Genomic DNA, 25,258 nt, shown 5'->3' on the forward strand with positions numbered 1-25,258 from the left:
ACTGTGCAAAATGCAATGCAGTGGAGAAACAAGCCCAATGGAGTTGTTTAGTTGTAAAACTGGTCCAAGAGAGGTCTGACTCAAGCCATACAGATTTAAATCACTAGAAGGAAAGGGTTATGAACATTAAAAAACTTTGCAAATGAATGGTGCACAAAATCTCATCTTCCATAAGGTTTACTTATCCTTTACCCTTAAGTAATCGATTTTATTATTCCTGATAATAATCCCTCCCTGATAAAGGGAGCTGGGCTTGTAGACAGGAAAAAGGAAATAAAAAAAGGGAAGAGTAACATAATTGTTTTCATGTCCTCTTTTCTGAAGAAAATTATTTATTTTTTTCTTGACTGAAAACAATGGAAAGTCTAGAAAAATCAGAAGTTTTTCTGTTGTTGGTTGTTGTTGTTTTTTCCTACACCAAATCTTACACTATAATTGGAGAAAAGCTAAATTAGCAACTTTTCATTAATGAGATCTATGGTTGCATTTTAATAGGTTGGCTAAATTATGCTTCATGAATGGAATACTAAATTTGCCGACAACAAAGCAAAACAACTTTGCTTTCAGAGACTTGTGTGTTCAAAGGTCATCGATCTTTTTAACTGTATTTCCTTTGTGCTGTGTCTTCAGAGATGGATAACACCGGCGTTGGGAGTGGGGGTAGGAGCCAAACATTCTTGTCAAATTTATAAAATTTGGGGATAATATATATTTTACTGAAGGTGACTTCTTTCTCCTTGAACTAAGAGATTTAATTTTCTCAAAATCCGTCAGATACTGGTGGATCTTAGAAGCAACCAGAGGCAATGTCTGGTCTGATATTTTTTAAAATCAATGCAAAAAGAAAAAGGAAAAAAAAAAGTTTAATAAGCACTCTTTAAAAACTAATCTCTTCACTTTGGTTGCTGCTCAAGACAAGATAGTCTTAGGTTATTGAACAAAATGCAGAGAGTTAGAGATGAAGTAAAATACCAGTGAAGTAAAATGTTATATTTCTCCTACTTTGTATTTACTAGCAGGTTGGAAGTTGTGCATACTTGGTTACTTTCCAACGTCTAAGAGCATCAAATGATTATTGCATTATTTGCCCCTTCCACATTTAATTATTATTGTGTGGATCAGGTAGCAGAGTCATGCCAGTTCTCCGTGAACAGTAAACACCTTCAGGCACAGCAATTTTTCCAGCGTGTCTTTAGTCAAATGATCACTCTTCTTTTCCCTCTATGGTATGCCTAACATATCTGGGGGCTGTTCCTCAGACAGTGGCTACATTTCATGGTGTTGCATGTAGCTGGTAGGCATTTGGGAAACATTTTGAAATTACGGCCATCTCTTTGTAGATTATCACTATCACTGTTTCTGTGTTTGTTTTTTTTTTTTTTTTATTATTATTATTTATTTATTTTTTTGTTTTTAAATAGATTCCCTTGCTACTGCATGATATTTTTAATAGTCATTTTCTCTCATATTTTTGTGCTCATATCCCCTTCAAAGCATGGAAAATTGGCCTTTTTTGATGCCAGAGATTGTTTAAATAGGGGATAGGGTTTGTAGACACAAACATGTTCTTTCTCTTTGATTCACTTTTTGCTTTAAAAATTGTTCTGAGAATAACAGCAGTACTTCATAGTGTTGTTTGTTGGTGGTGGTGGTTGTTTGTTTGTTCGTTTGTTTTGTTTTGGCTGGGATATCCCAAACAGCCTATTTATTCAGAGTGAGAAGCTCAATCATTCCGTGACTATATCGAGATCCTTCTAAAAAAATTTGTATTTTTCAGACTTGTAGAATAGCCACTTGTAGAGCAACCCTATAGCCAGGGTCCCATGCTTTGGGTTTCAGACATTGTCAATGTTTGCTTTCCCAGAGAGCTGTCAGTTCTGTAATAACAACTGTAAAGAAAGAGGTGGATGGATCAGAGGGTTTTCTCATGCTTCCAGTAAAAATGCCTCAGTCACAAAAGTAAAGGAATACAGTAAACGTTACATCAGTCTGTATTTTATATTTTGACCTGTTTTTCTTTCTTGCAGCTATTAAAATGAGATTCTTACCCCTGTGAACCCTACCTATATTAGATATATATTTTAAATGTCCTTTGTTTTGCCTTTTTTGTTTACTTTATTAAAATTTTCCCAGGCATTACAAATTCTCTTGGCTAGCTCTCCCCAAAAAACATAAGCTCATTTTGTTCTGTCCTCCCATCATCCAGCCTTATATTCCCAACTGATTTTAATTACTTATCTTGCCTCTTCTGTCAGCCCTTCTCCCCATTATAGATAGGAATTACACTGGTGACTTTATACAAGAGTAGTAATGTACACTTGTGGCAGGAATGACTAGTTTGTTCTGCTAATTCAACAGCTGCAAGTGTCTGGGCACATCTACACAATGAGCAGTAACACTTTTGGCATGGGGAGAAGACAAAATTCAGAGTATGGTACATGCTGTAGTCTTATTCACCCTTGCTTCTGCCTTTCCACACAGGTATAGTATAGTAGGTGACACAGTATGTGGCATTAATTCTGCTAGCTTAGGGTTGCATTAAGAGAGTCTTTCTTTTCTTCTTTGGTGATCAGAAAACACAGAGGGTGGTCTAATCTGATCTAATCTATTCTTTCAGCAGCTGCCATTGTAGCTTTCTTGTCATTCTCTGTATGCTTTCAAAACCTTTACATATGATCAGTTCTCCATATGACCATACAAAATATCAAAAAGCTCCAAAGGATGTGTTATGTCAGAAAAGGTGATACACATCTGTTCAAACAGAAATATCTACAAGGTAATTGTCTACCTGTGAGCAAGTCATCTAGTTGATGTAGCTGAAGAAAAGCAGGCAAGAGGTGATTCATCCTGTAAAATAGAAAGCTAAAACAGATCAGATGATTCATGTCTTGAGGGTGCTTATTTCTTTTCATCAACTCTAATTGGAGCTAGTTCAGACAGAGGTTTCTACATTGCAAACATTTAAAGCCAGGTGAAAGAGTTCTTCCAAAGGCATTTTATATAGAAATGGACTTTCACCTTATCGTTGACTAATTAACTATATTTTAAATAAGGATCCTCTGGTGCTGATAGGTTGATAAAATTTTGGTCATCTAACTAACTGATAAACACAAATAAGATCTTTGCTTGTTATGAGAATAAATTTATATTGAATATCATAGAACATCACCATAGAATGACCTGGGTTAGAGATGAACTTAAAGATCATCTAGTTCCAACTCTGGTGCTATGGGCAGGGATGCCACACACTACATAGATAGCCCAGGGACCCATCCACATTTCCATGATATCAATTAGGTCATAATTTTTAATTGCGCTGTGGTTTCCAGCTGCATGCATTGGTGTAGAAGCAATTCAGCTGTGCTGTTGGCCACATTACCTTTTTAGAGAAGCCCTCCCTCAGTCCTCTGGGACAATTCACAGGTATTTATTTCCCTGTTGTTTCATAAAGTGTCAGTGTTCCCTGGTTCTTCTCCATCACTCAGAAGTACATCCCCTTTCCCTGTTGAATCTAGTTTAAAGCTCTGATAACAATTTGAGTCAGCGTGCTGCCCAGAACATTCTTGCCCCACCTGATCAGGTGTGCCCCATCTGGTGTCAACATGCACAGTCAATTAAAGGTCTGTCTGAGATCACAGAACCCTAAACCCTGAGTGTGGCATAAGTCATGCTGCCAATCACTCACCTGATCCATTTTTCTCCTTCTTCTTGGGTCCCAGTCTCCAACTGAGAGAACAGAGGAGAACATTAGCTGCACTCTCAATCCCTCTTTTCAAGGGAAAATATTTTAATATTTCAGAGTCTCCTCATTGCAGCCTCATTTGACCCTCCATGAAAGAGTAGGAATGGGACAGAACCTCACAGTTTCTGACTAATCAGCCTGCCGCGAGTTTGAAGCATCCAGTAGCCCAAAGTCTGATGATTAGTTCTCCTCTTCAGCAGAAGTAGATATTCCTTTACAGTAAGTATGTAGTAGCTGATTATTTCATTTGCACACTTATTGCACTTTTATCATGCACGTGTTTGCATTCACACTTGTGCCCATCCTTTTTCAAGTCTACATCAGTCAAATTTCAAGACTCCTGTTTTAACTGTTTTTTCCAGGTAGTTTTACCTCTCATTATTACCTGTATCAAAATTCTCACTATTTCTTCACATACAATAAAATATAATCAAATTTGTAACTTCCCTTCTCCATTTCCAGGATTCCCATCAACTGATAATGAGTTAACTACAGTGTGCTTTCTGCACCAGAGAGGTTAGGGGCTTTTCTTGAGTTTCCTGCTGAAAGAGAATGGGCTGGTGAAACAGTCTATTGCATGCCCTTCTCTAATTTGTTCTCATTTCCTAAAATAACCGCCCTTCTTGAAGGACACAAGTGAACTTGTGTTACAGTTAGAAGGCATATTTGGTGAAACGGCTTGTGATTTAGGCCCTCCTAGAGTACTTTGAAGTGCAAATGCTGTGATAAGACACCATATCTCAATGAAACTTCCATAGGAAAAGTATTAGGATCCCTCCAAGGGCAGCTCAACAATAAGACCATTAAACCTAAAGTAATACAACTAGGTCATGGGGAATAAGGTCAGAGATGCAAGGCTTTTGTATTGTACAATGAATGTGAATGAGAGCTGAGCCACTGAAGAAGTAGTAATAAAAAACATGTTATCAGAACTAGTTTGTTACACAAACAGGCTGACACATCTCAGGGGTCAGCGTGGGTATTTCAAGCATGAAGACTTGCTGAATGGACAGTACACTGATGATAAAATACAAGATTGCAAATTATACATAATGATGGCTGTATAGTGTGTGCTCTCTTTATATATGTTTGGTGTTCTCAGTATGGAAGATCTGCGGAGACACATACCCACATCATCGTTACATAAGGAAAAGAATACGGTAGAAAAAAATAAAACAAGCCCTCCTGCTGTCATTGTAAGCTATAAAATGCAGTGACAACTATGTATTTTCTCTACAAGACAAGGGTCTTCCTTCCAAGTAGCATGGAGGCAGATGAGGAGATGGAAGGGATAGAGAAGCAGATCGTGTTCTTGTTAGTTTAATGATTTATGTCTGGGTTTGTTTGTCTTTGGTGTGATTAATTACTTCCAATTATGTGCTGCCACAAAGTCTGCTCTGTACAGAAAGGATGCATCCTTGTGGGTGGGATCTCTTAATCTGTGGATGAATCAACCCTGAAAATGTCCCAGTGATCTTATGTCTGACACATTTTTACTTTTATAAGACAGAAATTAAATCACAGGAAGCAATCTGGGAAAAAGAGAGACAAACGAGCACAGCCAAATTTTTATTTTATTTTTTCAGTATCTTCTGAGTGTGCTCCTTATTCTTGCACACCTTGCCACACTCACAATTCTCTGTTATGGCTATTGCATGTGCCAAAAAAAAAATAAATAAAATAAAAATTGCCCTTTATTTAGACTCCAGATAACAAACATGGGAAAGAAAAGCAGCAGCTGACTGTATGGACAGCTGCTGTAGGCTGGGCTTGAACCAGACCTCACACAAGCTCTGCTGTCCCCTTCCCTACAGCATGTGGGACGACCTGTTACTGCTGAACTCTGGAGTCTGGGTGACACCAGTCAAGTCTGGGAAGTCAAGTGAAAAACATGCCATCCTTCCATGAGTGGTGTGGATGGCATTTCTACTCACACAGTGAGATCAGATAAGTGTCATGCTGGGTTTTGTTTCTCAGGTGGACAGGAAGGAATTATTGGTGATATTCCCAAGTGATTTCTTTTTAATCAGCAATTTGTGGCCCGGTGGGTGTCAAGAGATGGGTTTGCAAAACTGCTACTTTATTTCTCACACAGTGCTGAGGAAGGAGAGGAAACAGACTGATATAGCTGAGCTCATTCTGCTCTTTACTAGGACCGACTGTGTTCAGAGATGTGATGAAGACTGAGCCTTGTTGCAGGTCACTTTTGCTTTGTTTCTTCTGGAATTTTCTCAGTATTTCATTGTTGCTGCTGGCTTTTCCTTTGACCTACATTTATTTTTGCTTTTGCCCTTCTGCTAGGCATGTAGCAATGCTTCCCTGGATGCTTTGTCTCCCTCAACAACCCAACCTTCCCTCAAGGTCCTGTTCATTCTCTTGTGTTTTATCAGATAATATTAACCATATAAATTCACCATGAATTGGGGATTTTCCTTTTTCTTTATATCAGAGATGTACACCTGTCATATAACAGGATTGTATGGCAGGTCTGATAAGGAGACAAGAATTTCTCTGTTTCACTCCCAGATGCATTAAAGGCCAAATCCTGACTCTGGTTGAAAGTTGCTTGAATGTAACTCAGGGTAAAAGTTAGCCTGCAGTATAACCTTCCTGTCAGAGCCAACAATTTACTGTCTAGTTTGTGGATAGCATGAAATTAAGCAGAACCACTATCCCAAACTGTAATAAAATCTATTGACATCCAAACTATGTATTATGCATATGTAGTCTATTATCCTGAGGCAAAAATGCACAGAGGTTTGACAGCAATCTAATGAAGGAATGCAAAAGAAATAGGATTTAAGTAAAAATCTGCAAAAGGACAGAAAAGGTACCTGATAGCCAAAGGGCTAGTTCTGTTTAAGATCTGTTTCAAGAAAATGTGAGTCTTGGAGCAGGGAGAGGAGTTATGAGCATGACGAGGAAGATTCAGGGGAAATGAATACGGGTGATCGGGGAGGTCTTAAGGATGAAGAGGTGCTGATGGTGGAGCAGCCAGAGCACTGAATGAGTTTCTGTGATGACATGCCGGGGTGGAGAGAAGCAAGAAATCCATGATTTTCAGCGGGGCCAGAGATGAAATGCCTGAAGGGGATCAGTGTTCCTGATGAGTAGGACAGGGCTCCTCCACTGGTTCAAGGGAAGTCTGCTTGGTAATTTCAGCAGCTCTGCCCAGCAGGAAACATTGCAGCAGTTTCTGCTTTGCCAGCCAGCTGGGCACTGAGTTGACACAACGAGTACATTAAAGAGTACAAACAGTAACAGACTAGACAATGAGAGACTAACCAGCTCCCACAGGAATGAGGGCAGAAACAAATATCAAGACCTGGTAGATCTGTAATTGCAGTCTCTCTCCAGACTGAGGCCTGCCAAGACTCTTAGCAGTAGCATAGATGAAAAAGTGTTGAGATCCTATCCTTCAGAGAAAAGGCTAACTGTCTCAAGGATTTTTTTTTCCTGCTTTTCTTTAACACAGCTCTTGCTAATCATTTTTTTTTTTTTTCTGTATAACTTACATATTTAAAAGTTAGCAGTCATCAACATTACCATCGTTAATCTAAAATGTGTCAACATGCTGAATCCTACTGGGATTTTACAATTTATTTTTAATGTGTAAATTGTCTTCAAGAATTAAGTGTACTATGATGTTCATAAAAAGCATATTCTCGCTATCACTGGAGAAATAGAGCTAAATAATAAATTAAAGCCTTTCTGCAAAAGCATTAATTCTTTGCATACATTTGTTTTTAAAGCTCCCTTGTTTGTGAGCAGTGATAAAAAATATTCTGCACATTTTTTTTTTTTTTTTGCTAGTAATATGAGAAAAGTATAATAGGAAAGTAAAATTAAATTATATGTCATTATTGATGACAACCTGAATAAAACATGGAGAGAGCATTATCAGGCTTCAAGAACTTCTGGCACCTCGACAACAAACAGAACAAATCTATATACACTTAAAAGCTCCCACACATTAAAGTACCCCAAAATAATCATCTCTCTTTTCTTGAGCTGCAAACTAGATGAACTAGCAGTGAAGAAAAGGAAAGCACTTCCTCTTGAATTTTTCATAAGAGCTGTGTTTCAAAAGAAGCATATCACACAGATTTCATTACCTCATTACCTCATTTTATACCAGGGCACACCCCAATGCTGCCCTTAAAAACTAAGAAACCTGTCTGGGAAAAAGACTCCCTGGGCTCCCACGCTCACAAGTAGACTTCGTCAAAACTGATCTAGATCAGCAGCATACAACTCACGAGGACATGACATTCTTGCTGACATACGTTCTCTTGTCTTCTGAGAACATACAAATGATGCAACGTCCCATAGTGCTAAAAGTTATATAGCGCTCCTTGAGCCATCCAAGGAGCTGAAAACCCTGATGTGGGCCTTAATATTCCCTTTCCCTTTCCCTTTCCCTTTCCCTTTCCCTTTCCCTTTCCCTTTCCCTTTCCCTTTCCCTTTCCCTTTCCCTTTCCCTTTCCCTTTTCCCTTTTCCCTTTTCCCTTTCCCTTTCCCTTTCCCTTTCCCTTTCCCTTTCCCTTTCCCTTTCCCTTGGGTACCTAGCAGAGTAACCAAGGGGTCAATACCAGGCCCAGTCCTGTGTAACATCTCCTTTAATGATCTGAATGATAGGGCAGAGTGTGCCCTCAGGAAGTCTGCAGATGACACAAAACTGGCAGCAGTGGCTGATAAGCCAGAGGGCTGCCATGCTGCTATCCAGATGGACCTTAAAAAGCTAGAGAAATGTGCCAATATCACTCATGAAATTCAACAAGAAGTGCGAAGTCCTGCACCTGGGAAGGGACAACCCCAGGCACCAGAACATGATGGAGGCCTGACCTGGTTTCAGCTGGGATAGAGTTAATTTTGTTCCCAGAAGCTGGTGTGGTGTTGTGTTTTGGATTTAGGATGAGAATAATGCTGACAACACACCGATGTTTCAGTTGTTGCAGAGCAGTGCTCACCCAGAGCCAAGGACTTTCCAGCTCCTCGTGTTGCCCTGCCAGCGAGGGCCTGGGGGTGCACAGGGAGCTGGGAGGGGACAGAAACAAGACAGCTGGTTCAGATGGACCAAAGGGATGTCCTATACAATGTGATGTCATATTGAACTGAGGGGAGCCGGCCAGGATGGCTGGTGTTATTTGGGGACTGTCTGGGCACTGGTCAGCTGGAGGTGAGCGACTGCACTGTTCATTAATTTTTTTGTTTATTCTTTTTGTTGTTATTTTTGTTTGTTTTGTTTTGTTTTATTTTCTCTCTTATTATATATTATATAATTAAATGTTATACACTTTTTCCTTTCTTATCATTATCTCGGCCCACAAGTTCTTGCACTTTTCAATTTTCTCCCCCATCCCACTCAGAAGGACAGTGGCTGCATGGTGTTTAGCTTCTTGCTGGATTAAACCACAACAGGGCCACTCAGCTGGAAAGCAGCCCTGCAGAAAAAGGCCTGGGGGTTCTGGTGGACACCAAGTTGAATATGAGTCACCAATGTGCCCTTGCTGCAAAGAATGCTAATGGTATCTTGGGATGCATTAGACAAAATACTGCTAGCAGATCAGGAGACATTATCCTAACACTATATGCAGAGTTGGTGAAGGTGCACCTGAAGCCCTGTGTCCAGTTCCGGACCCTGCAGTGCAACAGAGACCTGGACATACTCAGAGTCCAGTGTAAATCCACATGATCAAGGGATGTTCCAGTTTAGTTTAAGCAGTTCTGATAACAGTTCTGGAGTTGTTTCAGACTATGAGGTTGTTCCCTTTCACCCTTCTTGTACTTCTTTAGAAGACTGTGATTATGTGACTCTTCCCTGAAGTGCCTCTCATCTCCATTCCCCATGTTATGACATTATAGGATCTTACAGCTGCTGTATTTTTGACTATATCACAGGACCCTCAATGAGACAGCAAAAAAAAATGTGTATTTCATCTCCTCAGAACTGAGTATTCCTGTATATCTAAAATAGTGCACAGCCAACTTTACAACTGTAACTGGTTAGACTTTGAGTCTTTAAACTGAAAACTGAATTTTCAATTCCAACTGAGGATGTGAAATAAGGAATACTTCTAAATAGTAGAATGTAAGACCCACCCTCCTCTATCTTCACTGCTAACTTGTTCTCCCTCCCTGTTTGAGTGCTTATCCTTCTTTCTCCTGTTGTTTTGTTTGTTTGTTTTTGTATTTTGTTGTTGTTTGTTTGTTTCTTTGTTTCTTTGTTTTGTTATGTTATAAGCCTAGAATGAATATTCTTTATGGTAGGGCCTTTCTTTCATTTATATTTACAAAACTTAGCACAAATGGTAGTCTGAAAATGCAGTAAATGACTTTTGAACATTAGAGAAAAATGGGAAAATGGGTCAAAATTACCTGAATTAAGAAATTTTTTAGGAACAGATAGGACAATAGAACAAAACAGGAATTGCAAATTAACAAAACCATAAGATATCTATTCATTACTACATGAAAGATGAGTAACCTAGAAAGTACAATTCTAAGAAAGGTGACAAAAAAACTGCAGAAGAGCTTGCAATGAGATGTAACAGCAAAATAGGCCAGTACTTAGGTAAACATCATTTTCCACTCTGCTGGAAAAGTATGAAATATCATCAAAAGAGTTACCCAAAAGCATATGTTAAAAACTTTGAGAAATAAATGAACAATAAGATAGATGAATAAAGCTAAAAAATTGTATCTTGGCTGAACATGCATTATAGAGGGAATAAACAAGAAGATGAGAATGATTTAGAATATCACTTGTGAGTATAAGTAATGGGATGAAATTAAGCTCAAGGTAGTATAAAAGGAAGGTAATTCAAACAAATCCTGATGAATTGATGTTTTGAAGAACCATCTTCCCAGAGGAATGGTGAAACCATGTGAAAATTCAGAGAACATAAATAAAAGTACAACAGGGAACTTCTGTACTGTTGGAAAGATATATGTATTTATTCATCCATACCATCTATTTATTAGAGTACTTTGGCTGAAGACACATGAGGCAAGCCTTCCTTTCCTTATGTGGTAAAAGAAGGCACTACTTGTAGGCAGCATTAGTCCATCTCTGGCAGATTAGCACTCCAGACATGTTGCCCAAAAGTGGGACAGAAATGATGGATCTAGGAAGTGACTGATTTTTGAACCAATGTGTGCTGGAGAACCTGCTAGGAATAATATAAGCAGATATGTGTTCATGAGCAGTGACAGGAGAAGGATCAGTAAATAACATATTGAGCTCCCAGGATCAAGCAATAAAGGTGTTAAATGGTCTGGCAGGCTTTCCCAGGTCAATACATCACAATGAGAGTTTAGGAAGAGTTTTGAGGGTTGACAATTTTGTGGTTTACTTCTTTTTTCTCTTACTTGAAAGTGTAACATTAAACACTAAGGTATTTATTCCAGAGAAATCTCTGTGTACATTTCAAAACATAAATTTAGCATTCACTCTCACCAAAAAAACATAAAGAACAGAAAGGCAGCGTGACTGTCAAGTACCTGTTCCCATACCACCATTTCTAATCTGGCTGCATTTACAATGTTGTAAACAGGAAGAATATTTAAGGCTGACCACAAAACCCCTTGGCATTCTGATCCTACCCTTCCATCATCTATATCTCTGTACAGGTTCTCTCAAGCAGCTACCAAGAGATTGTCACTAACTTCATCTGTTTTGTGGTAAAACCTGTACAAAGAAATAAGTTTTGCACCGAGACAGCTAGCTCTGATTTTTGGTGTCTGAGTGCTCTGTGGTGTGGACCCCTTCCAAGAACGCTCCTCTTCTCCAGATTCGTGTTCTGTCGATTTGCTATTGACCCAATTTCTGCCAGCATTGCTTTGTAGAGAGGAATAGGCAATGTCTGTTGCCACTGTAATATATTGAAGCAGAGAAAGAGGCTGTGGCTTGGAAGACTAAAAATCTTTGGTCAGTGAGAGCCTGCATACTGCCCTTTATTTGGGATTTATCTGCTATGAAGCTACAGAAGTTCAGTGCTATTGGAATGGGATAACGAACAGTAACTCACTGGACAGGGAGAAGCAGAGTTCATGTGGAGCAACTGTTTGAATTTGAGTATAAACACTGACCTTGCAGTCCCTATGAAGCTGGGGCATCACATCCTAATCTTTGATCCCTACTGTGTCCAAAAGTTCATTTTAATGCCCAGCTGGGTCCAGCTAGGTTTTTTCACAGGGCAGCACACACTTGATGGATGAGGCAGAGATGACAAATGAATCAATATCATGTTCCCATTTTAAAAGTGTTAATTAGGGAATTAAAAATATCATCAGTACACTTATTCCTGCTTCTTTTTCTGAGTCTAACTAATGCCTGGACTCATCCTCAGTCTTCACATGCCGCTATGTCTTTGTATTTTTGTGAGAAAAGTAAAGATTTAATTTGGGTTATAGGTACTCATATAGATAAAGGCCCACTTTCCACTGAGATAAAATTAAAAGTTAGGGCTTTATTTTCTTAGGGGACTGAAAATCCCAGTTTCAGTAAAACAGGAGGAACTACTGATTTGATTTAATCCTGCATAGACTAGCCAGAAAATTACCTGAGAGCATTCACACCATTAAGTTTGCCTGTCTTCCTAGTCCATTGGTACCATTAGAAGGTACAGTGTTTTTGGAAGGTCATTCTTGAAACAAAGATTTTTTATTCTTTAAGGTTTTTGTGAATGCCTTAAACAAATATCCATCAGGACAGACTAGGTAAACTCGATGCTTCCATGGAACAGAGATATGAAATAAATGTGTTCTTTAGGGTCCCTTCTGTCTTACTTTCTATTAAGAACTACAAAAAAAAAAAAAATACACATGAGAACTGGAAAATTCAGTTATGCCACAAAAACACAAAGAAGCAGGAGTTTAACAGGCAGCTTTCCTGGAATTTGGGTACTGAGAGGCAATATTTGAAAAGGAGAAAGAGGAAAAACAAACAAACAAACAAAAACAAACAAACAAACAAAAAACATAAGGAGCATTAGGGGATACAAAAACAAAGCTACATGTAGAATATTCAAAGGAATATATTTGTGCCTACAGTAAGCTTCATTCAGCTTTTCATGTAAGATGCTTCCTTATGAGACACTTAAGATCCTTAGGAATGTAATTACCACCTGAGATTTTGCTAAGTGATGGTGGTACATGTTTGGTGTTAAAGATCACTTATCAATAAGAAGATGAGATAAGGATAATCAAATGATACTCTTTTTGGCTTGCTTAGTGACCCAAGAGAAATGTGTTGATCTCAATTCATTTTCAAGAGGAGAAAAGTCAAAGAAGAAACCACAAAAGTGTCACTAAAAGTCTGCTTGCTACTAGGCAACGTACAGAGAGTAAAGATGAATTTTAACTACTTTTTCATCCTTGCCTGGCCAGGGTTGAGACTTATTGACAGGCATGTGTGAAAAAGCTTCTATTGCTCCTACTTGCTACACCTGATTTTTTGAGAGGGAACTTCAATCTTAAGGGCTGTCAGTTTAGCACCTATAATGAGCATGATATTCATTTCAAAAGGAAATCTACCAAAAAATAAATGACAGGCTAAACTTTGCATCTTTACAAGCAGAACTGGTGATCTCCCAAGATAGTGCTACCAGCCCACACACCCCTCACACTACCATGTGCTGTTGCTTCTTTTCCTTTTTTCCCCAATCTTCCTCATTACATTTCCTTGGCAGAAATTCCACTGTGGATGCTAGCAATAGACTTGCCTTGATGCTGCTCATCACAATCCCCTGTGACAGCTTAATATCTCATTATCAACATTAATAATAAACGTGTGTTTCTCTGAATATGCAATGTGAGAATGGAATATATATATGGGAATTCACGCTGCATTTATTTGAATTTGTAATGGCTGGTATAAATGCAGACTCAAAATGTTAGGAGTGAAGGACACGATTGGCATGCAGAACCAGACTTGACTGAGAGCTGTGACACAGAGTACCTGTGTGCCTTAGGGCAAGTAATTTGACCCCATACACACCCATTTCCTTGTTCTTTAAATCCCTCTTGCACTTTTAGGGAATGTTTTAAGTTTTGTGCACTACATACTGCGATGTTTAAATACATTGTCCAACGGATGCTGGCATCTTAGCCCTTACATGAATATTGGATAGTTACAACTGCAAACTGATAAATATAGAAATAAAAATCTGATATTTGCATTTCTGAGGGCATGTGTTTAACGGCTTATTTTTCATTTACACGCTTTTTAATGATAAATATGACTTTCTGAAGAAAGTCTTTTATTTTTATTCTAGCATAATACTTTTTTATTTAAAAGATCCTATTTTTGAATAAATGCAAATGAAAGTATTTTAGTATAACTTCAAGTACCAAAAGCTGAAAAGCTATTAAAAACAGTTTCATAGACGAAATAAAGAAGCAGAACATTCTTGTCATAATAGAAAAACTGAGCATGAAAGAAGGTCTTAAAAGAACTAATTCCTATTTTTAATTTCTGAGGATATATTACTTGTTCGTTCCATTTCTATTGGCCAGAGTTGTAAAGTTTTTAGAACTGCCTATAAAAATATAGTGGTCTAAAGCCCCACTCCTTTAATGGACATTGGAGGCTGCAGCTTATTTGGCCTTACTGTGATGGAGGACCTGCTGGTGGACCAAATGCATAGCCACACTGCAGGATTCTGTAACTCTTCTAATACTGTCACTGAGGTAAATTCCTTCATCCATGCCAAAGGAGTACTCCGGCCTAATGACAGCAAACTGTGTTAGCATAACCATATGTAGCCACCCAGGCTGAGTAGCCAGAGAAATGTTCACACTTCAAGATGTATTTCACAAGAAAGAACAAAATTAGCAAAACCCTCAAATAACTCAATTTATTTTTCATGTACAGTGTCATAATTTTTGCTAGGATAAAGTTAATTTTCTTTGTAGAAGCTTGTATGATGCTGTGTTTGGGATTTGTGATGAAAATATTGGTGATAACACACCAATGGTTTAGTTGCTGCAGAGCAGTGCTCATCCAGAGCCAAGGACATTCCAGCTCCTCCTCGTGCTGCCCTGCCAGCGAGGGGCTGGAGGTACACAGGGAGCTGGGAGGGGACAGAACCAGGAGAGCTAACCAAAGGTATGTCCCACACCATGTGGTGTCATGCTCAACAATGACAGCTGGGGGAAAGAAGGAGGAAGTAGGGGATATTTGGAGTGATGGTATTTGTCTTCCCAAGGAACCCTTCTGTGTGATGAGCCCTGCTTTCCTGGACATGACCAACACCTGCCTGCTGATGGGAAATAGCAAATGGATTCCTTGGTTTGCTTTGCTTACACACATGACTTTTGCTTTACCTAGTGAACTGTCGTTACCTCAACTCATGAATTCTAGCACTTTTACATTTCCAATTCTCCTTCCCATCCCACCTGGAGAGAGTGAGTGAGTGGCTGTGTGGTGCTGAGCTGCCTGCTGAGGTTAAACCACAATGTATAGTTTGACAGTGGATATATTAGTCTCTTCAACTCTATTCTCACCTCAGTCTATTCTGGCTGCCAGATTTTGAGAAAAGATTATCTGAATGTAAAAGAAAAGATCTTTCAACATAGGGAGAATATCTGGAAAACAGTAGATTAAGTCAGGAAGATGCCACTCTGATGGCAGTGTCCCAAGCATTTCCCAAGACAAATTCTTGTATGAAGCAGCTCTTACATAAAGTTCAAAATATGAGATTGTTGAGTATACTCAGTCTAGAAATGCGTCCAGTTGAGACAGAAATATTTATGTGTGCTTAAAGTGTTACAAAACATCAAAATGGAATGCTAAACTTTCTAAACAGAAGGGAAGATATGCACACAGAATGCCAGCACCTAGGATTTTATCTGCTCTCCTTTGGAAAAATAAAAAAAAAACAACAAGTGTTTCAAAGTATTGTAGAAACTTTTTAAAAACACAACTGCAGTATTGTTTAGTCCTTCACTAAAATATAAATTCAGCTGCTCCAGTTTCATCTGAAGAATGATGAAAACAATAGGAGTTTTTCAACTTACTGAGTTAAAAAGTGAGGAAGGCAAAAATTCAAGGCTGAACTCTCCTCTTCTCCTCAGCCCAGATCTCTTCCCCCACCCCTCCACCACCCTTTTGAATTCACACTAGATACAAAACTATCATTGTTCTTTGAAACTGGGTCGTCTACAAGATGAGAGTTAAACAAGCACAAGTGAATCTCATGAAGAAAGGACTGAATATAAACAAAAACTTGTTTTGAAGTTGTTGTTTTTCTTACTGAATAACATTTATTCCCTAAATTGTAACTCAAGCCTGAAACTGTTTTCAGAATAGAAATGTGTTCAGAAATACACCAGAATGAAGAATATTCAAGATCTAATAATTTCCACATAAATTTGTCAGGAAGTATCAATATGATCAAGCAGAAATAATTAGGAAGGTGTCTAATACCGAAATACTTCAAAAATCCATCCTCCAGGGGCCACAAGTTTGATGAGCTTGGAAAAGATCTTCAAGCAATGGGATCAGAGAGAAAGGAAGAAAGGCAACAGACTTGGTCTCATTCTTCAATCACATTTCTTATATTTAGATATTTAAATAAGAAGACAACAGAACATATACACCTTACATGCCAATTTTGTGTGGATTTGTCCTTTTAAGGGGATATTTAAACCAGTTTTAGCTGCTGTAACTAATTCAGTTTCCTTGACATAGGTACATCCATGGCTGAGATTAAGCTACCCGACGACGGTACTTGACATCTGCATAGTTGAACCATTCTTCTTTGGCACATAAGCAACCCCCACAACGTGCCACCTTCTCTCTTCTCTTGCTTTAGAGAATTGCAGGATTCCTAAAAAGATTTCCTGCATATTCATATTCTATTCCTTCTAATATCCTCAAAAGAGTGGCCTCAAAGTCAGTAGCCTCCCACCAATATGATAATCATGTTAATTCATGTTGTGATTTGCTTGTGTCCTCACACCTGGAAAGCCTCAAACTGAAACTGAAACTGGCCAAAAGCTGTGTACTTGATTTAATCTTCTTTTCTCACCTAAATCATACTTTAAATCACAGACTTTCCAGAGACCTGTTTAGACAGTTGGGTCAGGACTGCAGAGCTTAAACCTGCTGAAGAAGGACTAAGCCGAAAAACCGTACAAACTTGGTTAGTATCTGAGTATCACTCTATTATGAATATTAAATAACAGAGATAATAACCCTGTTTTTGCCAATTTTTGTTCTGCTTCATTCAGCCTAAGCAGAATGTATTGTGATCTCCAACCATCCATGAAACCCTGGAATGTCTTGCTAGCTGGTGTTATTATTAACACATGAAAAGCATCAGGAAGTGCAATTCTTAGTAAAGAAAATTTTATTAAAAAAAAAAAAAAAAAGCAGTGTAAAAGTTTAGCTTGGCTGCCCAAGGAATTCACTGTTTCTCCATCTATCTGTCTGTCCAGCTGTCTGTTTAATGGTTCCCTTTCCTCTACCAGTAATAACTTTTGAATCTATTAGCCATTTCCAAACTTTATTGCCAAAGGAGTCTTGTTACAAAGACAGCCCAGTTGTTGTATGATTGTCCATTTTTATTGAAGATCAGCACATCTGTCAGAGAGAGGTGGTTGAGCTAGCATCACACTGAGGGAGAAGACTGAGGGAAAGCTGATAGCTCTCTCACCTATCTGGTCTGTCTTGACCAACAAGCTTTTGTGTGTATGATAGCCATTCTGCACAAACATAATTGGGAATCAACTGCAACACATTCTGGCTCTTGCCCAGAGAACAACAGGTGAGTGCTGAAGGGGCTTGGCAGAGCTTTGTAAAGGGAATGAGGCCATCAAAGGTATGTTAAGGAAGGGGAATCCAATGGGTAGTATAAAAGTCTGTAGAGACCAAGCTAAGTGAATTGCAGATTAATACCAAATTAAACTCAAGTTAAAATACCACAACTTACTTAATGGTGAAGCTTTAATATGTTTCCCTTGCATCTTGATGTGCTATTGAAAAGAATCATTTTACTACAATGCAAGTATATTGGGTTGAAGAACATATGTTATAGAGCCTGGAAGAGATAAAATACGTCCCACACTTCTAGCTTACAGAAATTAGCAGGCTATGGATTTTAGGTCTACACTACCCACTTGATCCTAACCATCTTTATGAATTAAATCAAACCTTCTGCTGGCTTTGTGAGGAAGCTTGTCATGAATAAAACATTTTAACTCATATTCTTGTAGCAAATCACTTGGAAAGAGGATAAATATGAAGAGGATTAAAAAGCCTCTTTGTGATTGACACTAGCTGACCAATAATTTAGAAGACCCTCGGACAACATCTTCCCACAGAACTACTAAGTTCCTGTTAAAACATTGGAGTTTTATGTGCATTTGCAGTAGGGTCAGGATCATAGCATGTACTTACTCTTTGGGCTGATATAATGCTAGGAAGAAACACCCAGCCTTTTCATCCCATTCCCATGAAGAAAGATCCTCTGCTCTTGTTTTCCCCTTCAGAGTCTGTGTCTATAACACATCTCTACCGATACTGAGAAGACCAGTTTCTGTGTCATGGGGGAATATGATACAGAGGCTGTAGCAAGGCTTGCCTCAAACAGGGCACTGGTTCCACCAATCAATATGGTAAGGATAACAAGCCCTGCTGTGAACAAGGAGATAAAAGTAGGAAATGTGAATGGTGCATGTTTTTTGCATTTTTTTTTTTGGAACAGGAAAAGAAAAAAAAAAAAGGAAGAAAAAAAAAAGAAAAATTAGTCTAGGGTGGAATCAAGACAGACATGTTTTCCAGCAAAGATGTGAAAAACTGAAAATCAGTACTCATCAAAAATATTTCATTAAAAGGCAAACTTCAGTTCATCTTAAAAGCATCTTCTACATTGTTAGAGGAAGCCATTTCTATTTTGGATTGGCACCTCATGCTGCTGCATATTTTTAATGGTGGTTACAGAGCAAACGCACACAGCAGGTCTCTCTCTGCTGACTTGGCACTTGTTGGATCCCCCTGGATCCATAAGTGCAGTTCTTATTCATCAGTCCTGCACACAAACGATTGTGTGCAGCAGAGCTCAGCCTTCACAGAAAACAATAAATGCTTTTGAAATTGTGTTGCTTCAGTCTGAATGCTCGTTAGATAAGTCTGCTCTGGAGCCAAGGGACACTTAATGATAGTCTCACATAGGTTTGATATTCTCTTTTAGCTATATAAAGTAAATTTTAGGTTTTGTGCAAGGTCTCAGATTAACTGCTGTGGAGAATGGTGTCTTCATTCTCTCCACAGAGATCTGTTGAGACAGCAAAGAAAATTTTCTTCCAGTACCTTATTCTGGAGTGAAGTTTCTATCGGTTTCTCTGACTTTTTGTGGCCCAATCAATTCATGCATTGCACTTCTGTTGCAGAATAAATATTTGTTATGACTTTTGATCTGGTGAAGCTTTTCATTTAAAAACAACAGAACTTATGTACTTCGATGAAGACGTCAGTATTCATTAGAAAATAATGACTTCTCAGGGCAATAGTAAAAGTCTAAATTGCCCTGTCTTAACCTGTATATAACACTCTTAACAGCAGCTTGTGTACTTATAGAAAACAGGTTGATATTTATTCTTCCTTTTAAACTGAACTAATCCTTAGGGAACATGGAAATGGTTTATTGTTCATCAACCTCACGTGATGTAGCTCTAGCTGGAGTATCACAGATACCAATCTCACCAATTCTGTGTGACATACTATTAATGAATCCCTTCCCTCTCTACTTACTCTGTCTGTAAGTCTACTTCAGGCATTGATTTGTTAGTTGCCATCATCTGTATTATTTCAACAAAGAGCTTTTTCTTCTAGATAATAAAGTGGTTACAGTTTCTAAAGTCAATTATAGCCCTGCATATGGAATAGTTAACAACAATAACAACAACAACAAACAGTTAATTTAAAGTGTAGCTCTGAACATAATTTACAGCATACTTTATGTATTTAGATTGACTGCATCTTGGGATGCTTAAATCTGAAACAGATGGTCAGGTGATTTGAAAATCAGTCAAGGAAATCTGGAAATTAGCTCAGAGCCACATGAAGGAATATTTGCTAGATTGAAAACTGAAAAAAAAAAAAGATGAGGCTGTTGATTGGACTAGAGGGTAAATGGGAATACAATAGACGGTTGGTTTCCTAGACTGAAAGAATCATTTTTGGGGTTATGAAAATGATATTCACCATGATACATGCTTAGGAAAAGATAGACGCATTCTGACAGGCAATGCTTAGTTGCAGGCAGCATAAAATTGGTGCCAATATAGAAACAGGAAATGTATCTTATAAATAAACATGACTAAATGTATGAAGACTCCAGGAATGTGAAGTGACAGTTAAAGTGGCACCTTGTGGTTCATCAGATTTGATCCCACTGTGTCAATGTCACAGTGGCAGCTGGCATCAAGAATCACTGGTAGGGAAGAGGATAATAAGCTGCTCTCCTCTTCCTTGCCATCTTTCCTAACCAAGTTATTCATATGTATGGGGGGTTGAAACTGGGACAGTAGTTTTGAAAAGGAAGGAGCAGATAAAAGAAGGGATGTCTAGGTTCACTATTCTCAGATCATGCCCTCAAGGAAAAAAAAAATAATAATAAAAAAGTTAAGATGTTTCAGCAGAAGGTAAGGAAGAAGAAAATAACACTTATCCATCCATAGGAACACCATTTCTTTTTTGAATTCTGATCTATTCTCTCTCGTCCAGCCCTGCCCTAAAATAACCCTGTTTTGTGTTGTACATGCAGTATAATTGACCTGTGCAGTTGGCAGTGACAGAATGAGGCTTCAAACCCCTTCAAGCAGTCAAGTTTACTCTAAGCTAGCTGAGGGCTTTCAGCCATTTAGTTATGGGGTGAAGAAAGTGAGAAGCAACACCTTCTCCTTCTCCCATTTGGTGTCTGAGTCTCCTCAGGCTATGTGTGGGGCACCTACTACACTTCATCTGGATGCTGAGCTCATACAACAAGACTATGAATGGAGGCACAAGAGTTTTGTGAAGCATACTAGCTGGAGAAGGTGATAGTCGTCAGGTACAGCCCTACTAACAAGGAGCTACCCACCAATACCGATGATGCCTTTTGGCTAACTCCACCAGATGAGTCAGAATTGCTTTCTTTACTGATGGATTTTATTTTGGTCTAGGAGACCCTCATGTCTTACTTGTTCAGTCCATGCACTATACCATACTTTTCTTTATACCCCACAGAGAAACTCCTGTGCAAGCATATTGTGAACACAGCTTAATGTTTGACATTAGCTTGTCAAAACCTTAGGTGGTGCACATGCCTTTCAGGATACAAGGAATACTGATAACCCAAGATAATAAGAAGCCTTCTAAAAACTTTCCATGGATTGTCGATAGCCACATGAAATGGAGATAGGTTGAAAAGACATTTATTTCCAGCCATATCTGGAGACTGGCACTTCTAACTGTATGTTAGCTACAGGACTTTGCAGAAATGTCAGCACAGGGCATGAATCTAGGTGAAAGACACTTCTCTCCTCAAAGATGGTATCCCTAACACTCGTACCTACACACTCTCAAGCACCAGCAACTGATTATTTAATGTCTTTTCACGAGTGCTTTATTTATATTAAAAGTGGGAACGCAACTGTTGAAAACGTGCAAGTCAACTTTTCAATCATTTCAAAGGCTATTAATTTTATTACAATATATATGTGGCATTTGTACATATTTATCAATATTTGAAATGAAGTCAGTAAATTTTCCTGTATATGCATGTATATTTATAACTTAAGCAAAAATATGCCATTTCCATGTTCTTATCTGCAGTGAAATAGCCTGTGAGCAAATTCTGCTTTCTTTTTACTGTTTACTCAGCACAGTGAAAGAATATATTAATGGCTAAGTTTCTGTCTTTCTTCTCTACAGTTTAAGAAAATGGATGCCTACTCTTACTAATCTTAAGTATTTTCCACGTTGTCCTATAAATTGTCACTGCAGCTCTGACCTTCTTGTAAATGTAAAGGTAAAAAGAATTTGACATATTTATTTACAGCCATTTCCAAAACAGCTGTGCATCCACATGCTCCCCATAAGAGTTTTCTGCTCTGTAGGTGTTTCAATCATAAAACAATGCAGCTGGCATATAAAAACAGATCCATTTCAATAGCTGAATTTCTTAATAGGATGACTGAAGCCATTATTAAAGCCTATGATGTAGATCTTACTCCCATTAATCTTTTCCTTACTGTCCTTTAGTCATGAGTTGTGCTGCTGACTTCATCTGAAACTGTAAATATGAAACAGCATACCATATCACATCATTCCCATTTCTTTTATTCATTTATCTGCTGCTGGCATGTGAAGGACCCTACATAATTGGTCACTTTGTTAATGAATGAATAGCGTAGACCTGGAAGCAACCTGGTGTAGACCTGGACGCAGCCTGGCCCATCCAGAGCTGTGAAATCTTGGGTTCTGACCTGGGTCCTTTGGCATCAAGACTGATCAGCTCACTGGAAGAATGTAGGTAGTCCCACCGAATAAAAAAAGACTGATGGCTTGATCCTCTGAAGCTTTCACTGCTGTGAAGACCACATGTGCTGAAACACATGGGAGAACCCACTGTTGCAAAGCTTTTAAATTGTTCTTATCTTCATAGCTCAGCCACATGAGAATACTTTAGCCCCTGAAATAGGAGAAAGCAGAACCTCTGTCTAGAATGTGTTTTTAATAATTTCTTAGGTCAGATGTCCAGCTAACTATGTTATGGGCTAATTAGCATCCCTAAACATAAAGAGATCATTTATACAAATTGGTGAGATAGAATAGAAGGAAAAAAAAATAAACGTATGAGACCATTGCTCTCATACAGCATGACAGAGAACTGCCTGTTGCTATCAAAAGTTAAAGTGGAAAATAAATGGCCTAGGGACAATTCATGTCCCACATAATAGACACTTATCACTTGCACGATACCCAGAGCCACCAACTAGGCTTAGAATAAAAACAAGTGGCCCTAACCAACATGAGATGAAATTGATGCCAACTTATATGAGATGGACTATCCACAAATCACCCTCAACCTCTCAAACGGCCAAGTGCTAAAGATCATCTGTGCCACTGAGACCCCGATGGTTGGTACTGTGAAAACTTTACCCATATAACCCTTTCCCCAATATCAAGGCAACTGTCTTCTCTTTATACTAACAGCTTACCAAACTAAAGAAATTTGGGGTTTTGAGCATTGATTTCAGAGGATTTCATCTGTATTTTAATGCTAGCACAGGCCCAAGGCTCATGCTTCGATCCAAATCCCACTACTGTTGACATTTGCCAACATGATGGCTAATGCCATGAAGGATGCCAGCTGGCTTGTCAGGATGGATAGATGACTAGGAGCTCTTGGTCAAGCTCATATTCCACTGCATCAGGCAGAAGGATCACAACTGTGGGCTCACAACTAGGCACAATATCAAAGAGAGTGTAGCAGTACTCTGAGAGTTACATGGGATTAGCTTTGTGTCTAAATGACTGCCTAGAGACAATCATCTTGAGGAAAGACTACCACAAACCTCACCAGCTATTGCTACAGCTGCAATGTCCATGTTTCTGCTTTGCCTTCACTAAGATAAATACTCAGCAATGTGTGTTGAAACCAGTGAAGAATGGCTTCTCAAAAGAGGCACCTCACTCACTGCTGCAGAGAGGATGAAAGAGCAAACGGTGAATGTCAGGAACTGGTCAGATCTCTTCATGCATGACCGGAGAATGCACAAGCCCTCCTGTGCTACTTATGCAATTCTTGGAGAAGATGGGCTGAGTACAAGGTGTATTATTGTAGCACTCTAAAGTGCATCAATTACATGTCAGATTTTTTTATTTTTTTTTAACTTAGAAAAAAATGCCAAATACATTTTTGTTTAACATAAAAATAATTTCAACATAATAAAAAGGTTATAAGAATTAGGATAAGGACAATACTTGATTTATAAAATGCCTAAATAATTTCAGATGGGAAGTTACAAACCTATACTTTTAACCCAGTATAGAAACAGTAAAGAAGAATCTTTTTTTTTAATGACTTCAGTCTTGAACATATTTTACCACCAATACAAAGCTGTTCTTGGGTAAATTGCTCATTGTAGAGATTTCTGGTTTCCTGGCAATTAAACAAGAAAATAATAGTTATTTTTACAGTTAACAATTACTGCTACTGACAATAATTATCATAATGCTTTATCAGTAAAAATCATTCTGATTTAGGCAGAAGCACCAAATTGTCAACAAGACAAATTTTCTCAAAATGAAATTAGTTTTAGAAAGTATTTTATTTTCATATGATTCAATGAAATAGAAGAAGTGTATATGCCAAACTGATGATTAGACTATAAAAAGTCTCAACAATTCATATGTAATAACATACATTTATTTATAAGGTTACAAAGCCTGAAAAGTTCTTAGTGTTACAGACTAGATACTTGAGAGTGAACATAAGGCTGTCTGGATCACAGTGTCCTTTTAGTAATTTATGATTAAATCATGCTACAGATAGCAAATAAGGCTTTTATTATTGGAAAATTATTTCATCTAGCACATAAAATAGCTAGAAAATTCCTTTCTTAATTACAAATTTTACTCAGTTCTTTGGTACTATCATGCAAATATTTCCTTAGAAGAATGAGCATTGAAAAAATAAATTAGAAAAAAAGAATATCACAGGTTTATGAGCTTGAAAAAACTGTTACATTTTACATTTTTCATAAACGCACTGTAGGTGTAAGCTAAGGAAAAGAAGTGAAAGATCACAGATTCAGATATGTCAGACTGCTGTCATTTGCTTCAATGTAAAATGATCTTGTGGTTAAAAATAAACTGGGCCACATGAAGGCCACGTTCTCTAACAGTCGATCTATGGGTCTTGGATTAAGTCCCAAAAAATCAGCCTGCCTCAATACTAGTGCTATTCTCCTTTAAGGAATATCATGTAATACTTTCATGCTATGGTTAAATATAAACATTAAACAAATGTAGAGCACATCAGGATGGGACTAAAAATATTTATTAAAGTACCTATATTTCTCAGAGCAGAGTGGAACTTAGTCAAGCTCCAGATTCTCTGCTACTCTGTTAATAGGGTTAATCCACTCTCAGTTGGTAGAAATGAATTAAAGAAATAAAAAAGCTTTTCTTGATGCCCTACAATATTGTGGGGAATAAAAAAGAAGATCAACAGATGTAGTTCCTCAACATCCCGATATGCTAGAGTAGCTTTATAAAGGAGGAAGACGCCCTTTTTTTTTCTTTATCCCTTCATTTGTTGCTGTTGCCATCTAGTGTTTCTTAGGGGGCTGCTGGGAATAATGTTGACTTCTGCCCAGTTTTGTCATCTCTCTTTTAATCCAGTTCCATCACACTTAGTTTTTCAGATATGTTGAAATGATCCTTCTGTCCACACCTTTTTCACAACACCTTCCGCGAGCTTCCCTATGAATAAAAATAAACCCAGTTGACATCAAGCCATA

At 38.2% G+C, this 25,258-nt stretch overlaps 1 long non-coding RNA gene across 1 annotated transcript; it reads right to left on the minus strand.

The window, feature by feature from the left end:
* Window positions 1-1,515: 1,515 nt before the first annotated feature.
* LOC110354094 (uncharacterized) lies at window positions 1,516-3,475 on the minus strand. Its single transcript, XR_002405579.3, has 3 exons — window positions 3,380-3,475; window positions 2,789-2,847; window positions 1,516-1,889 (listed from the first exon to the last, which is right to left on the minus strand). It is a non-coding gene; the product is annotated as an uncharacterized lncRNA (long non-coding RNA).
* Between the last annotated feature and the right edge of the window lie 21,783 nt (window positions 3,476-25,258).

This window comes from Anas platyrhynchos, chromosome 2 (genome assembly GCF_047663525.1).
Source record: "Anas platyrhynchos isolate ZD024472 breed Pekin duck chromosome 2, IASCAAS_PekinDuck_T2T, whole genome shotgun sequence".
Taxonomy (NCBI): Eukaryota; Metazoa; Chordata; class Aves; order Anseriformes; family Anatidae; genus Anas; species Anas platyrhynchos.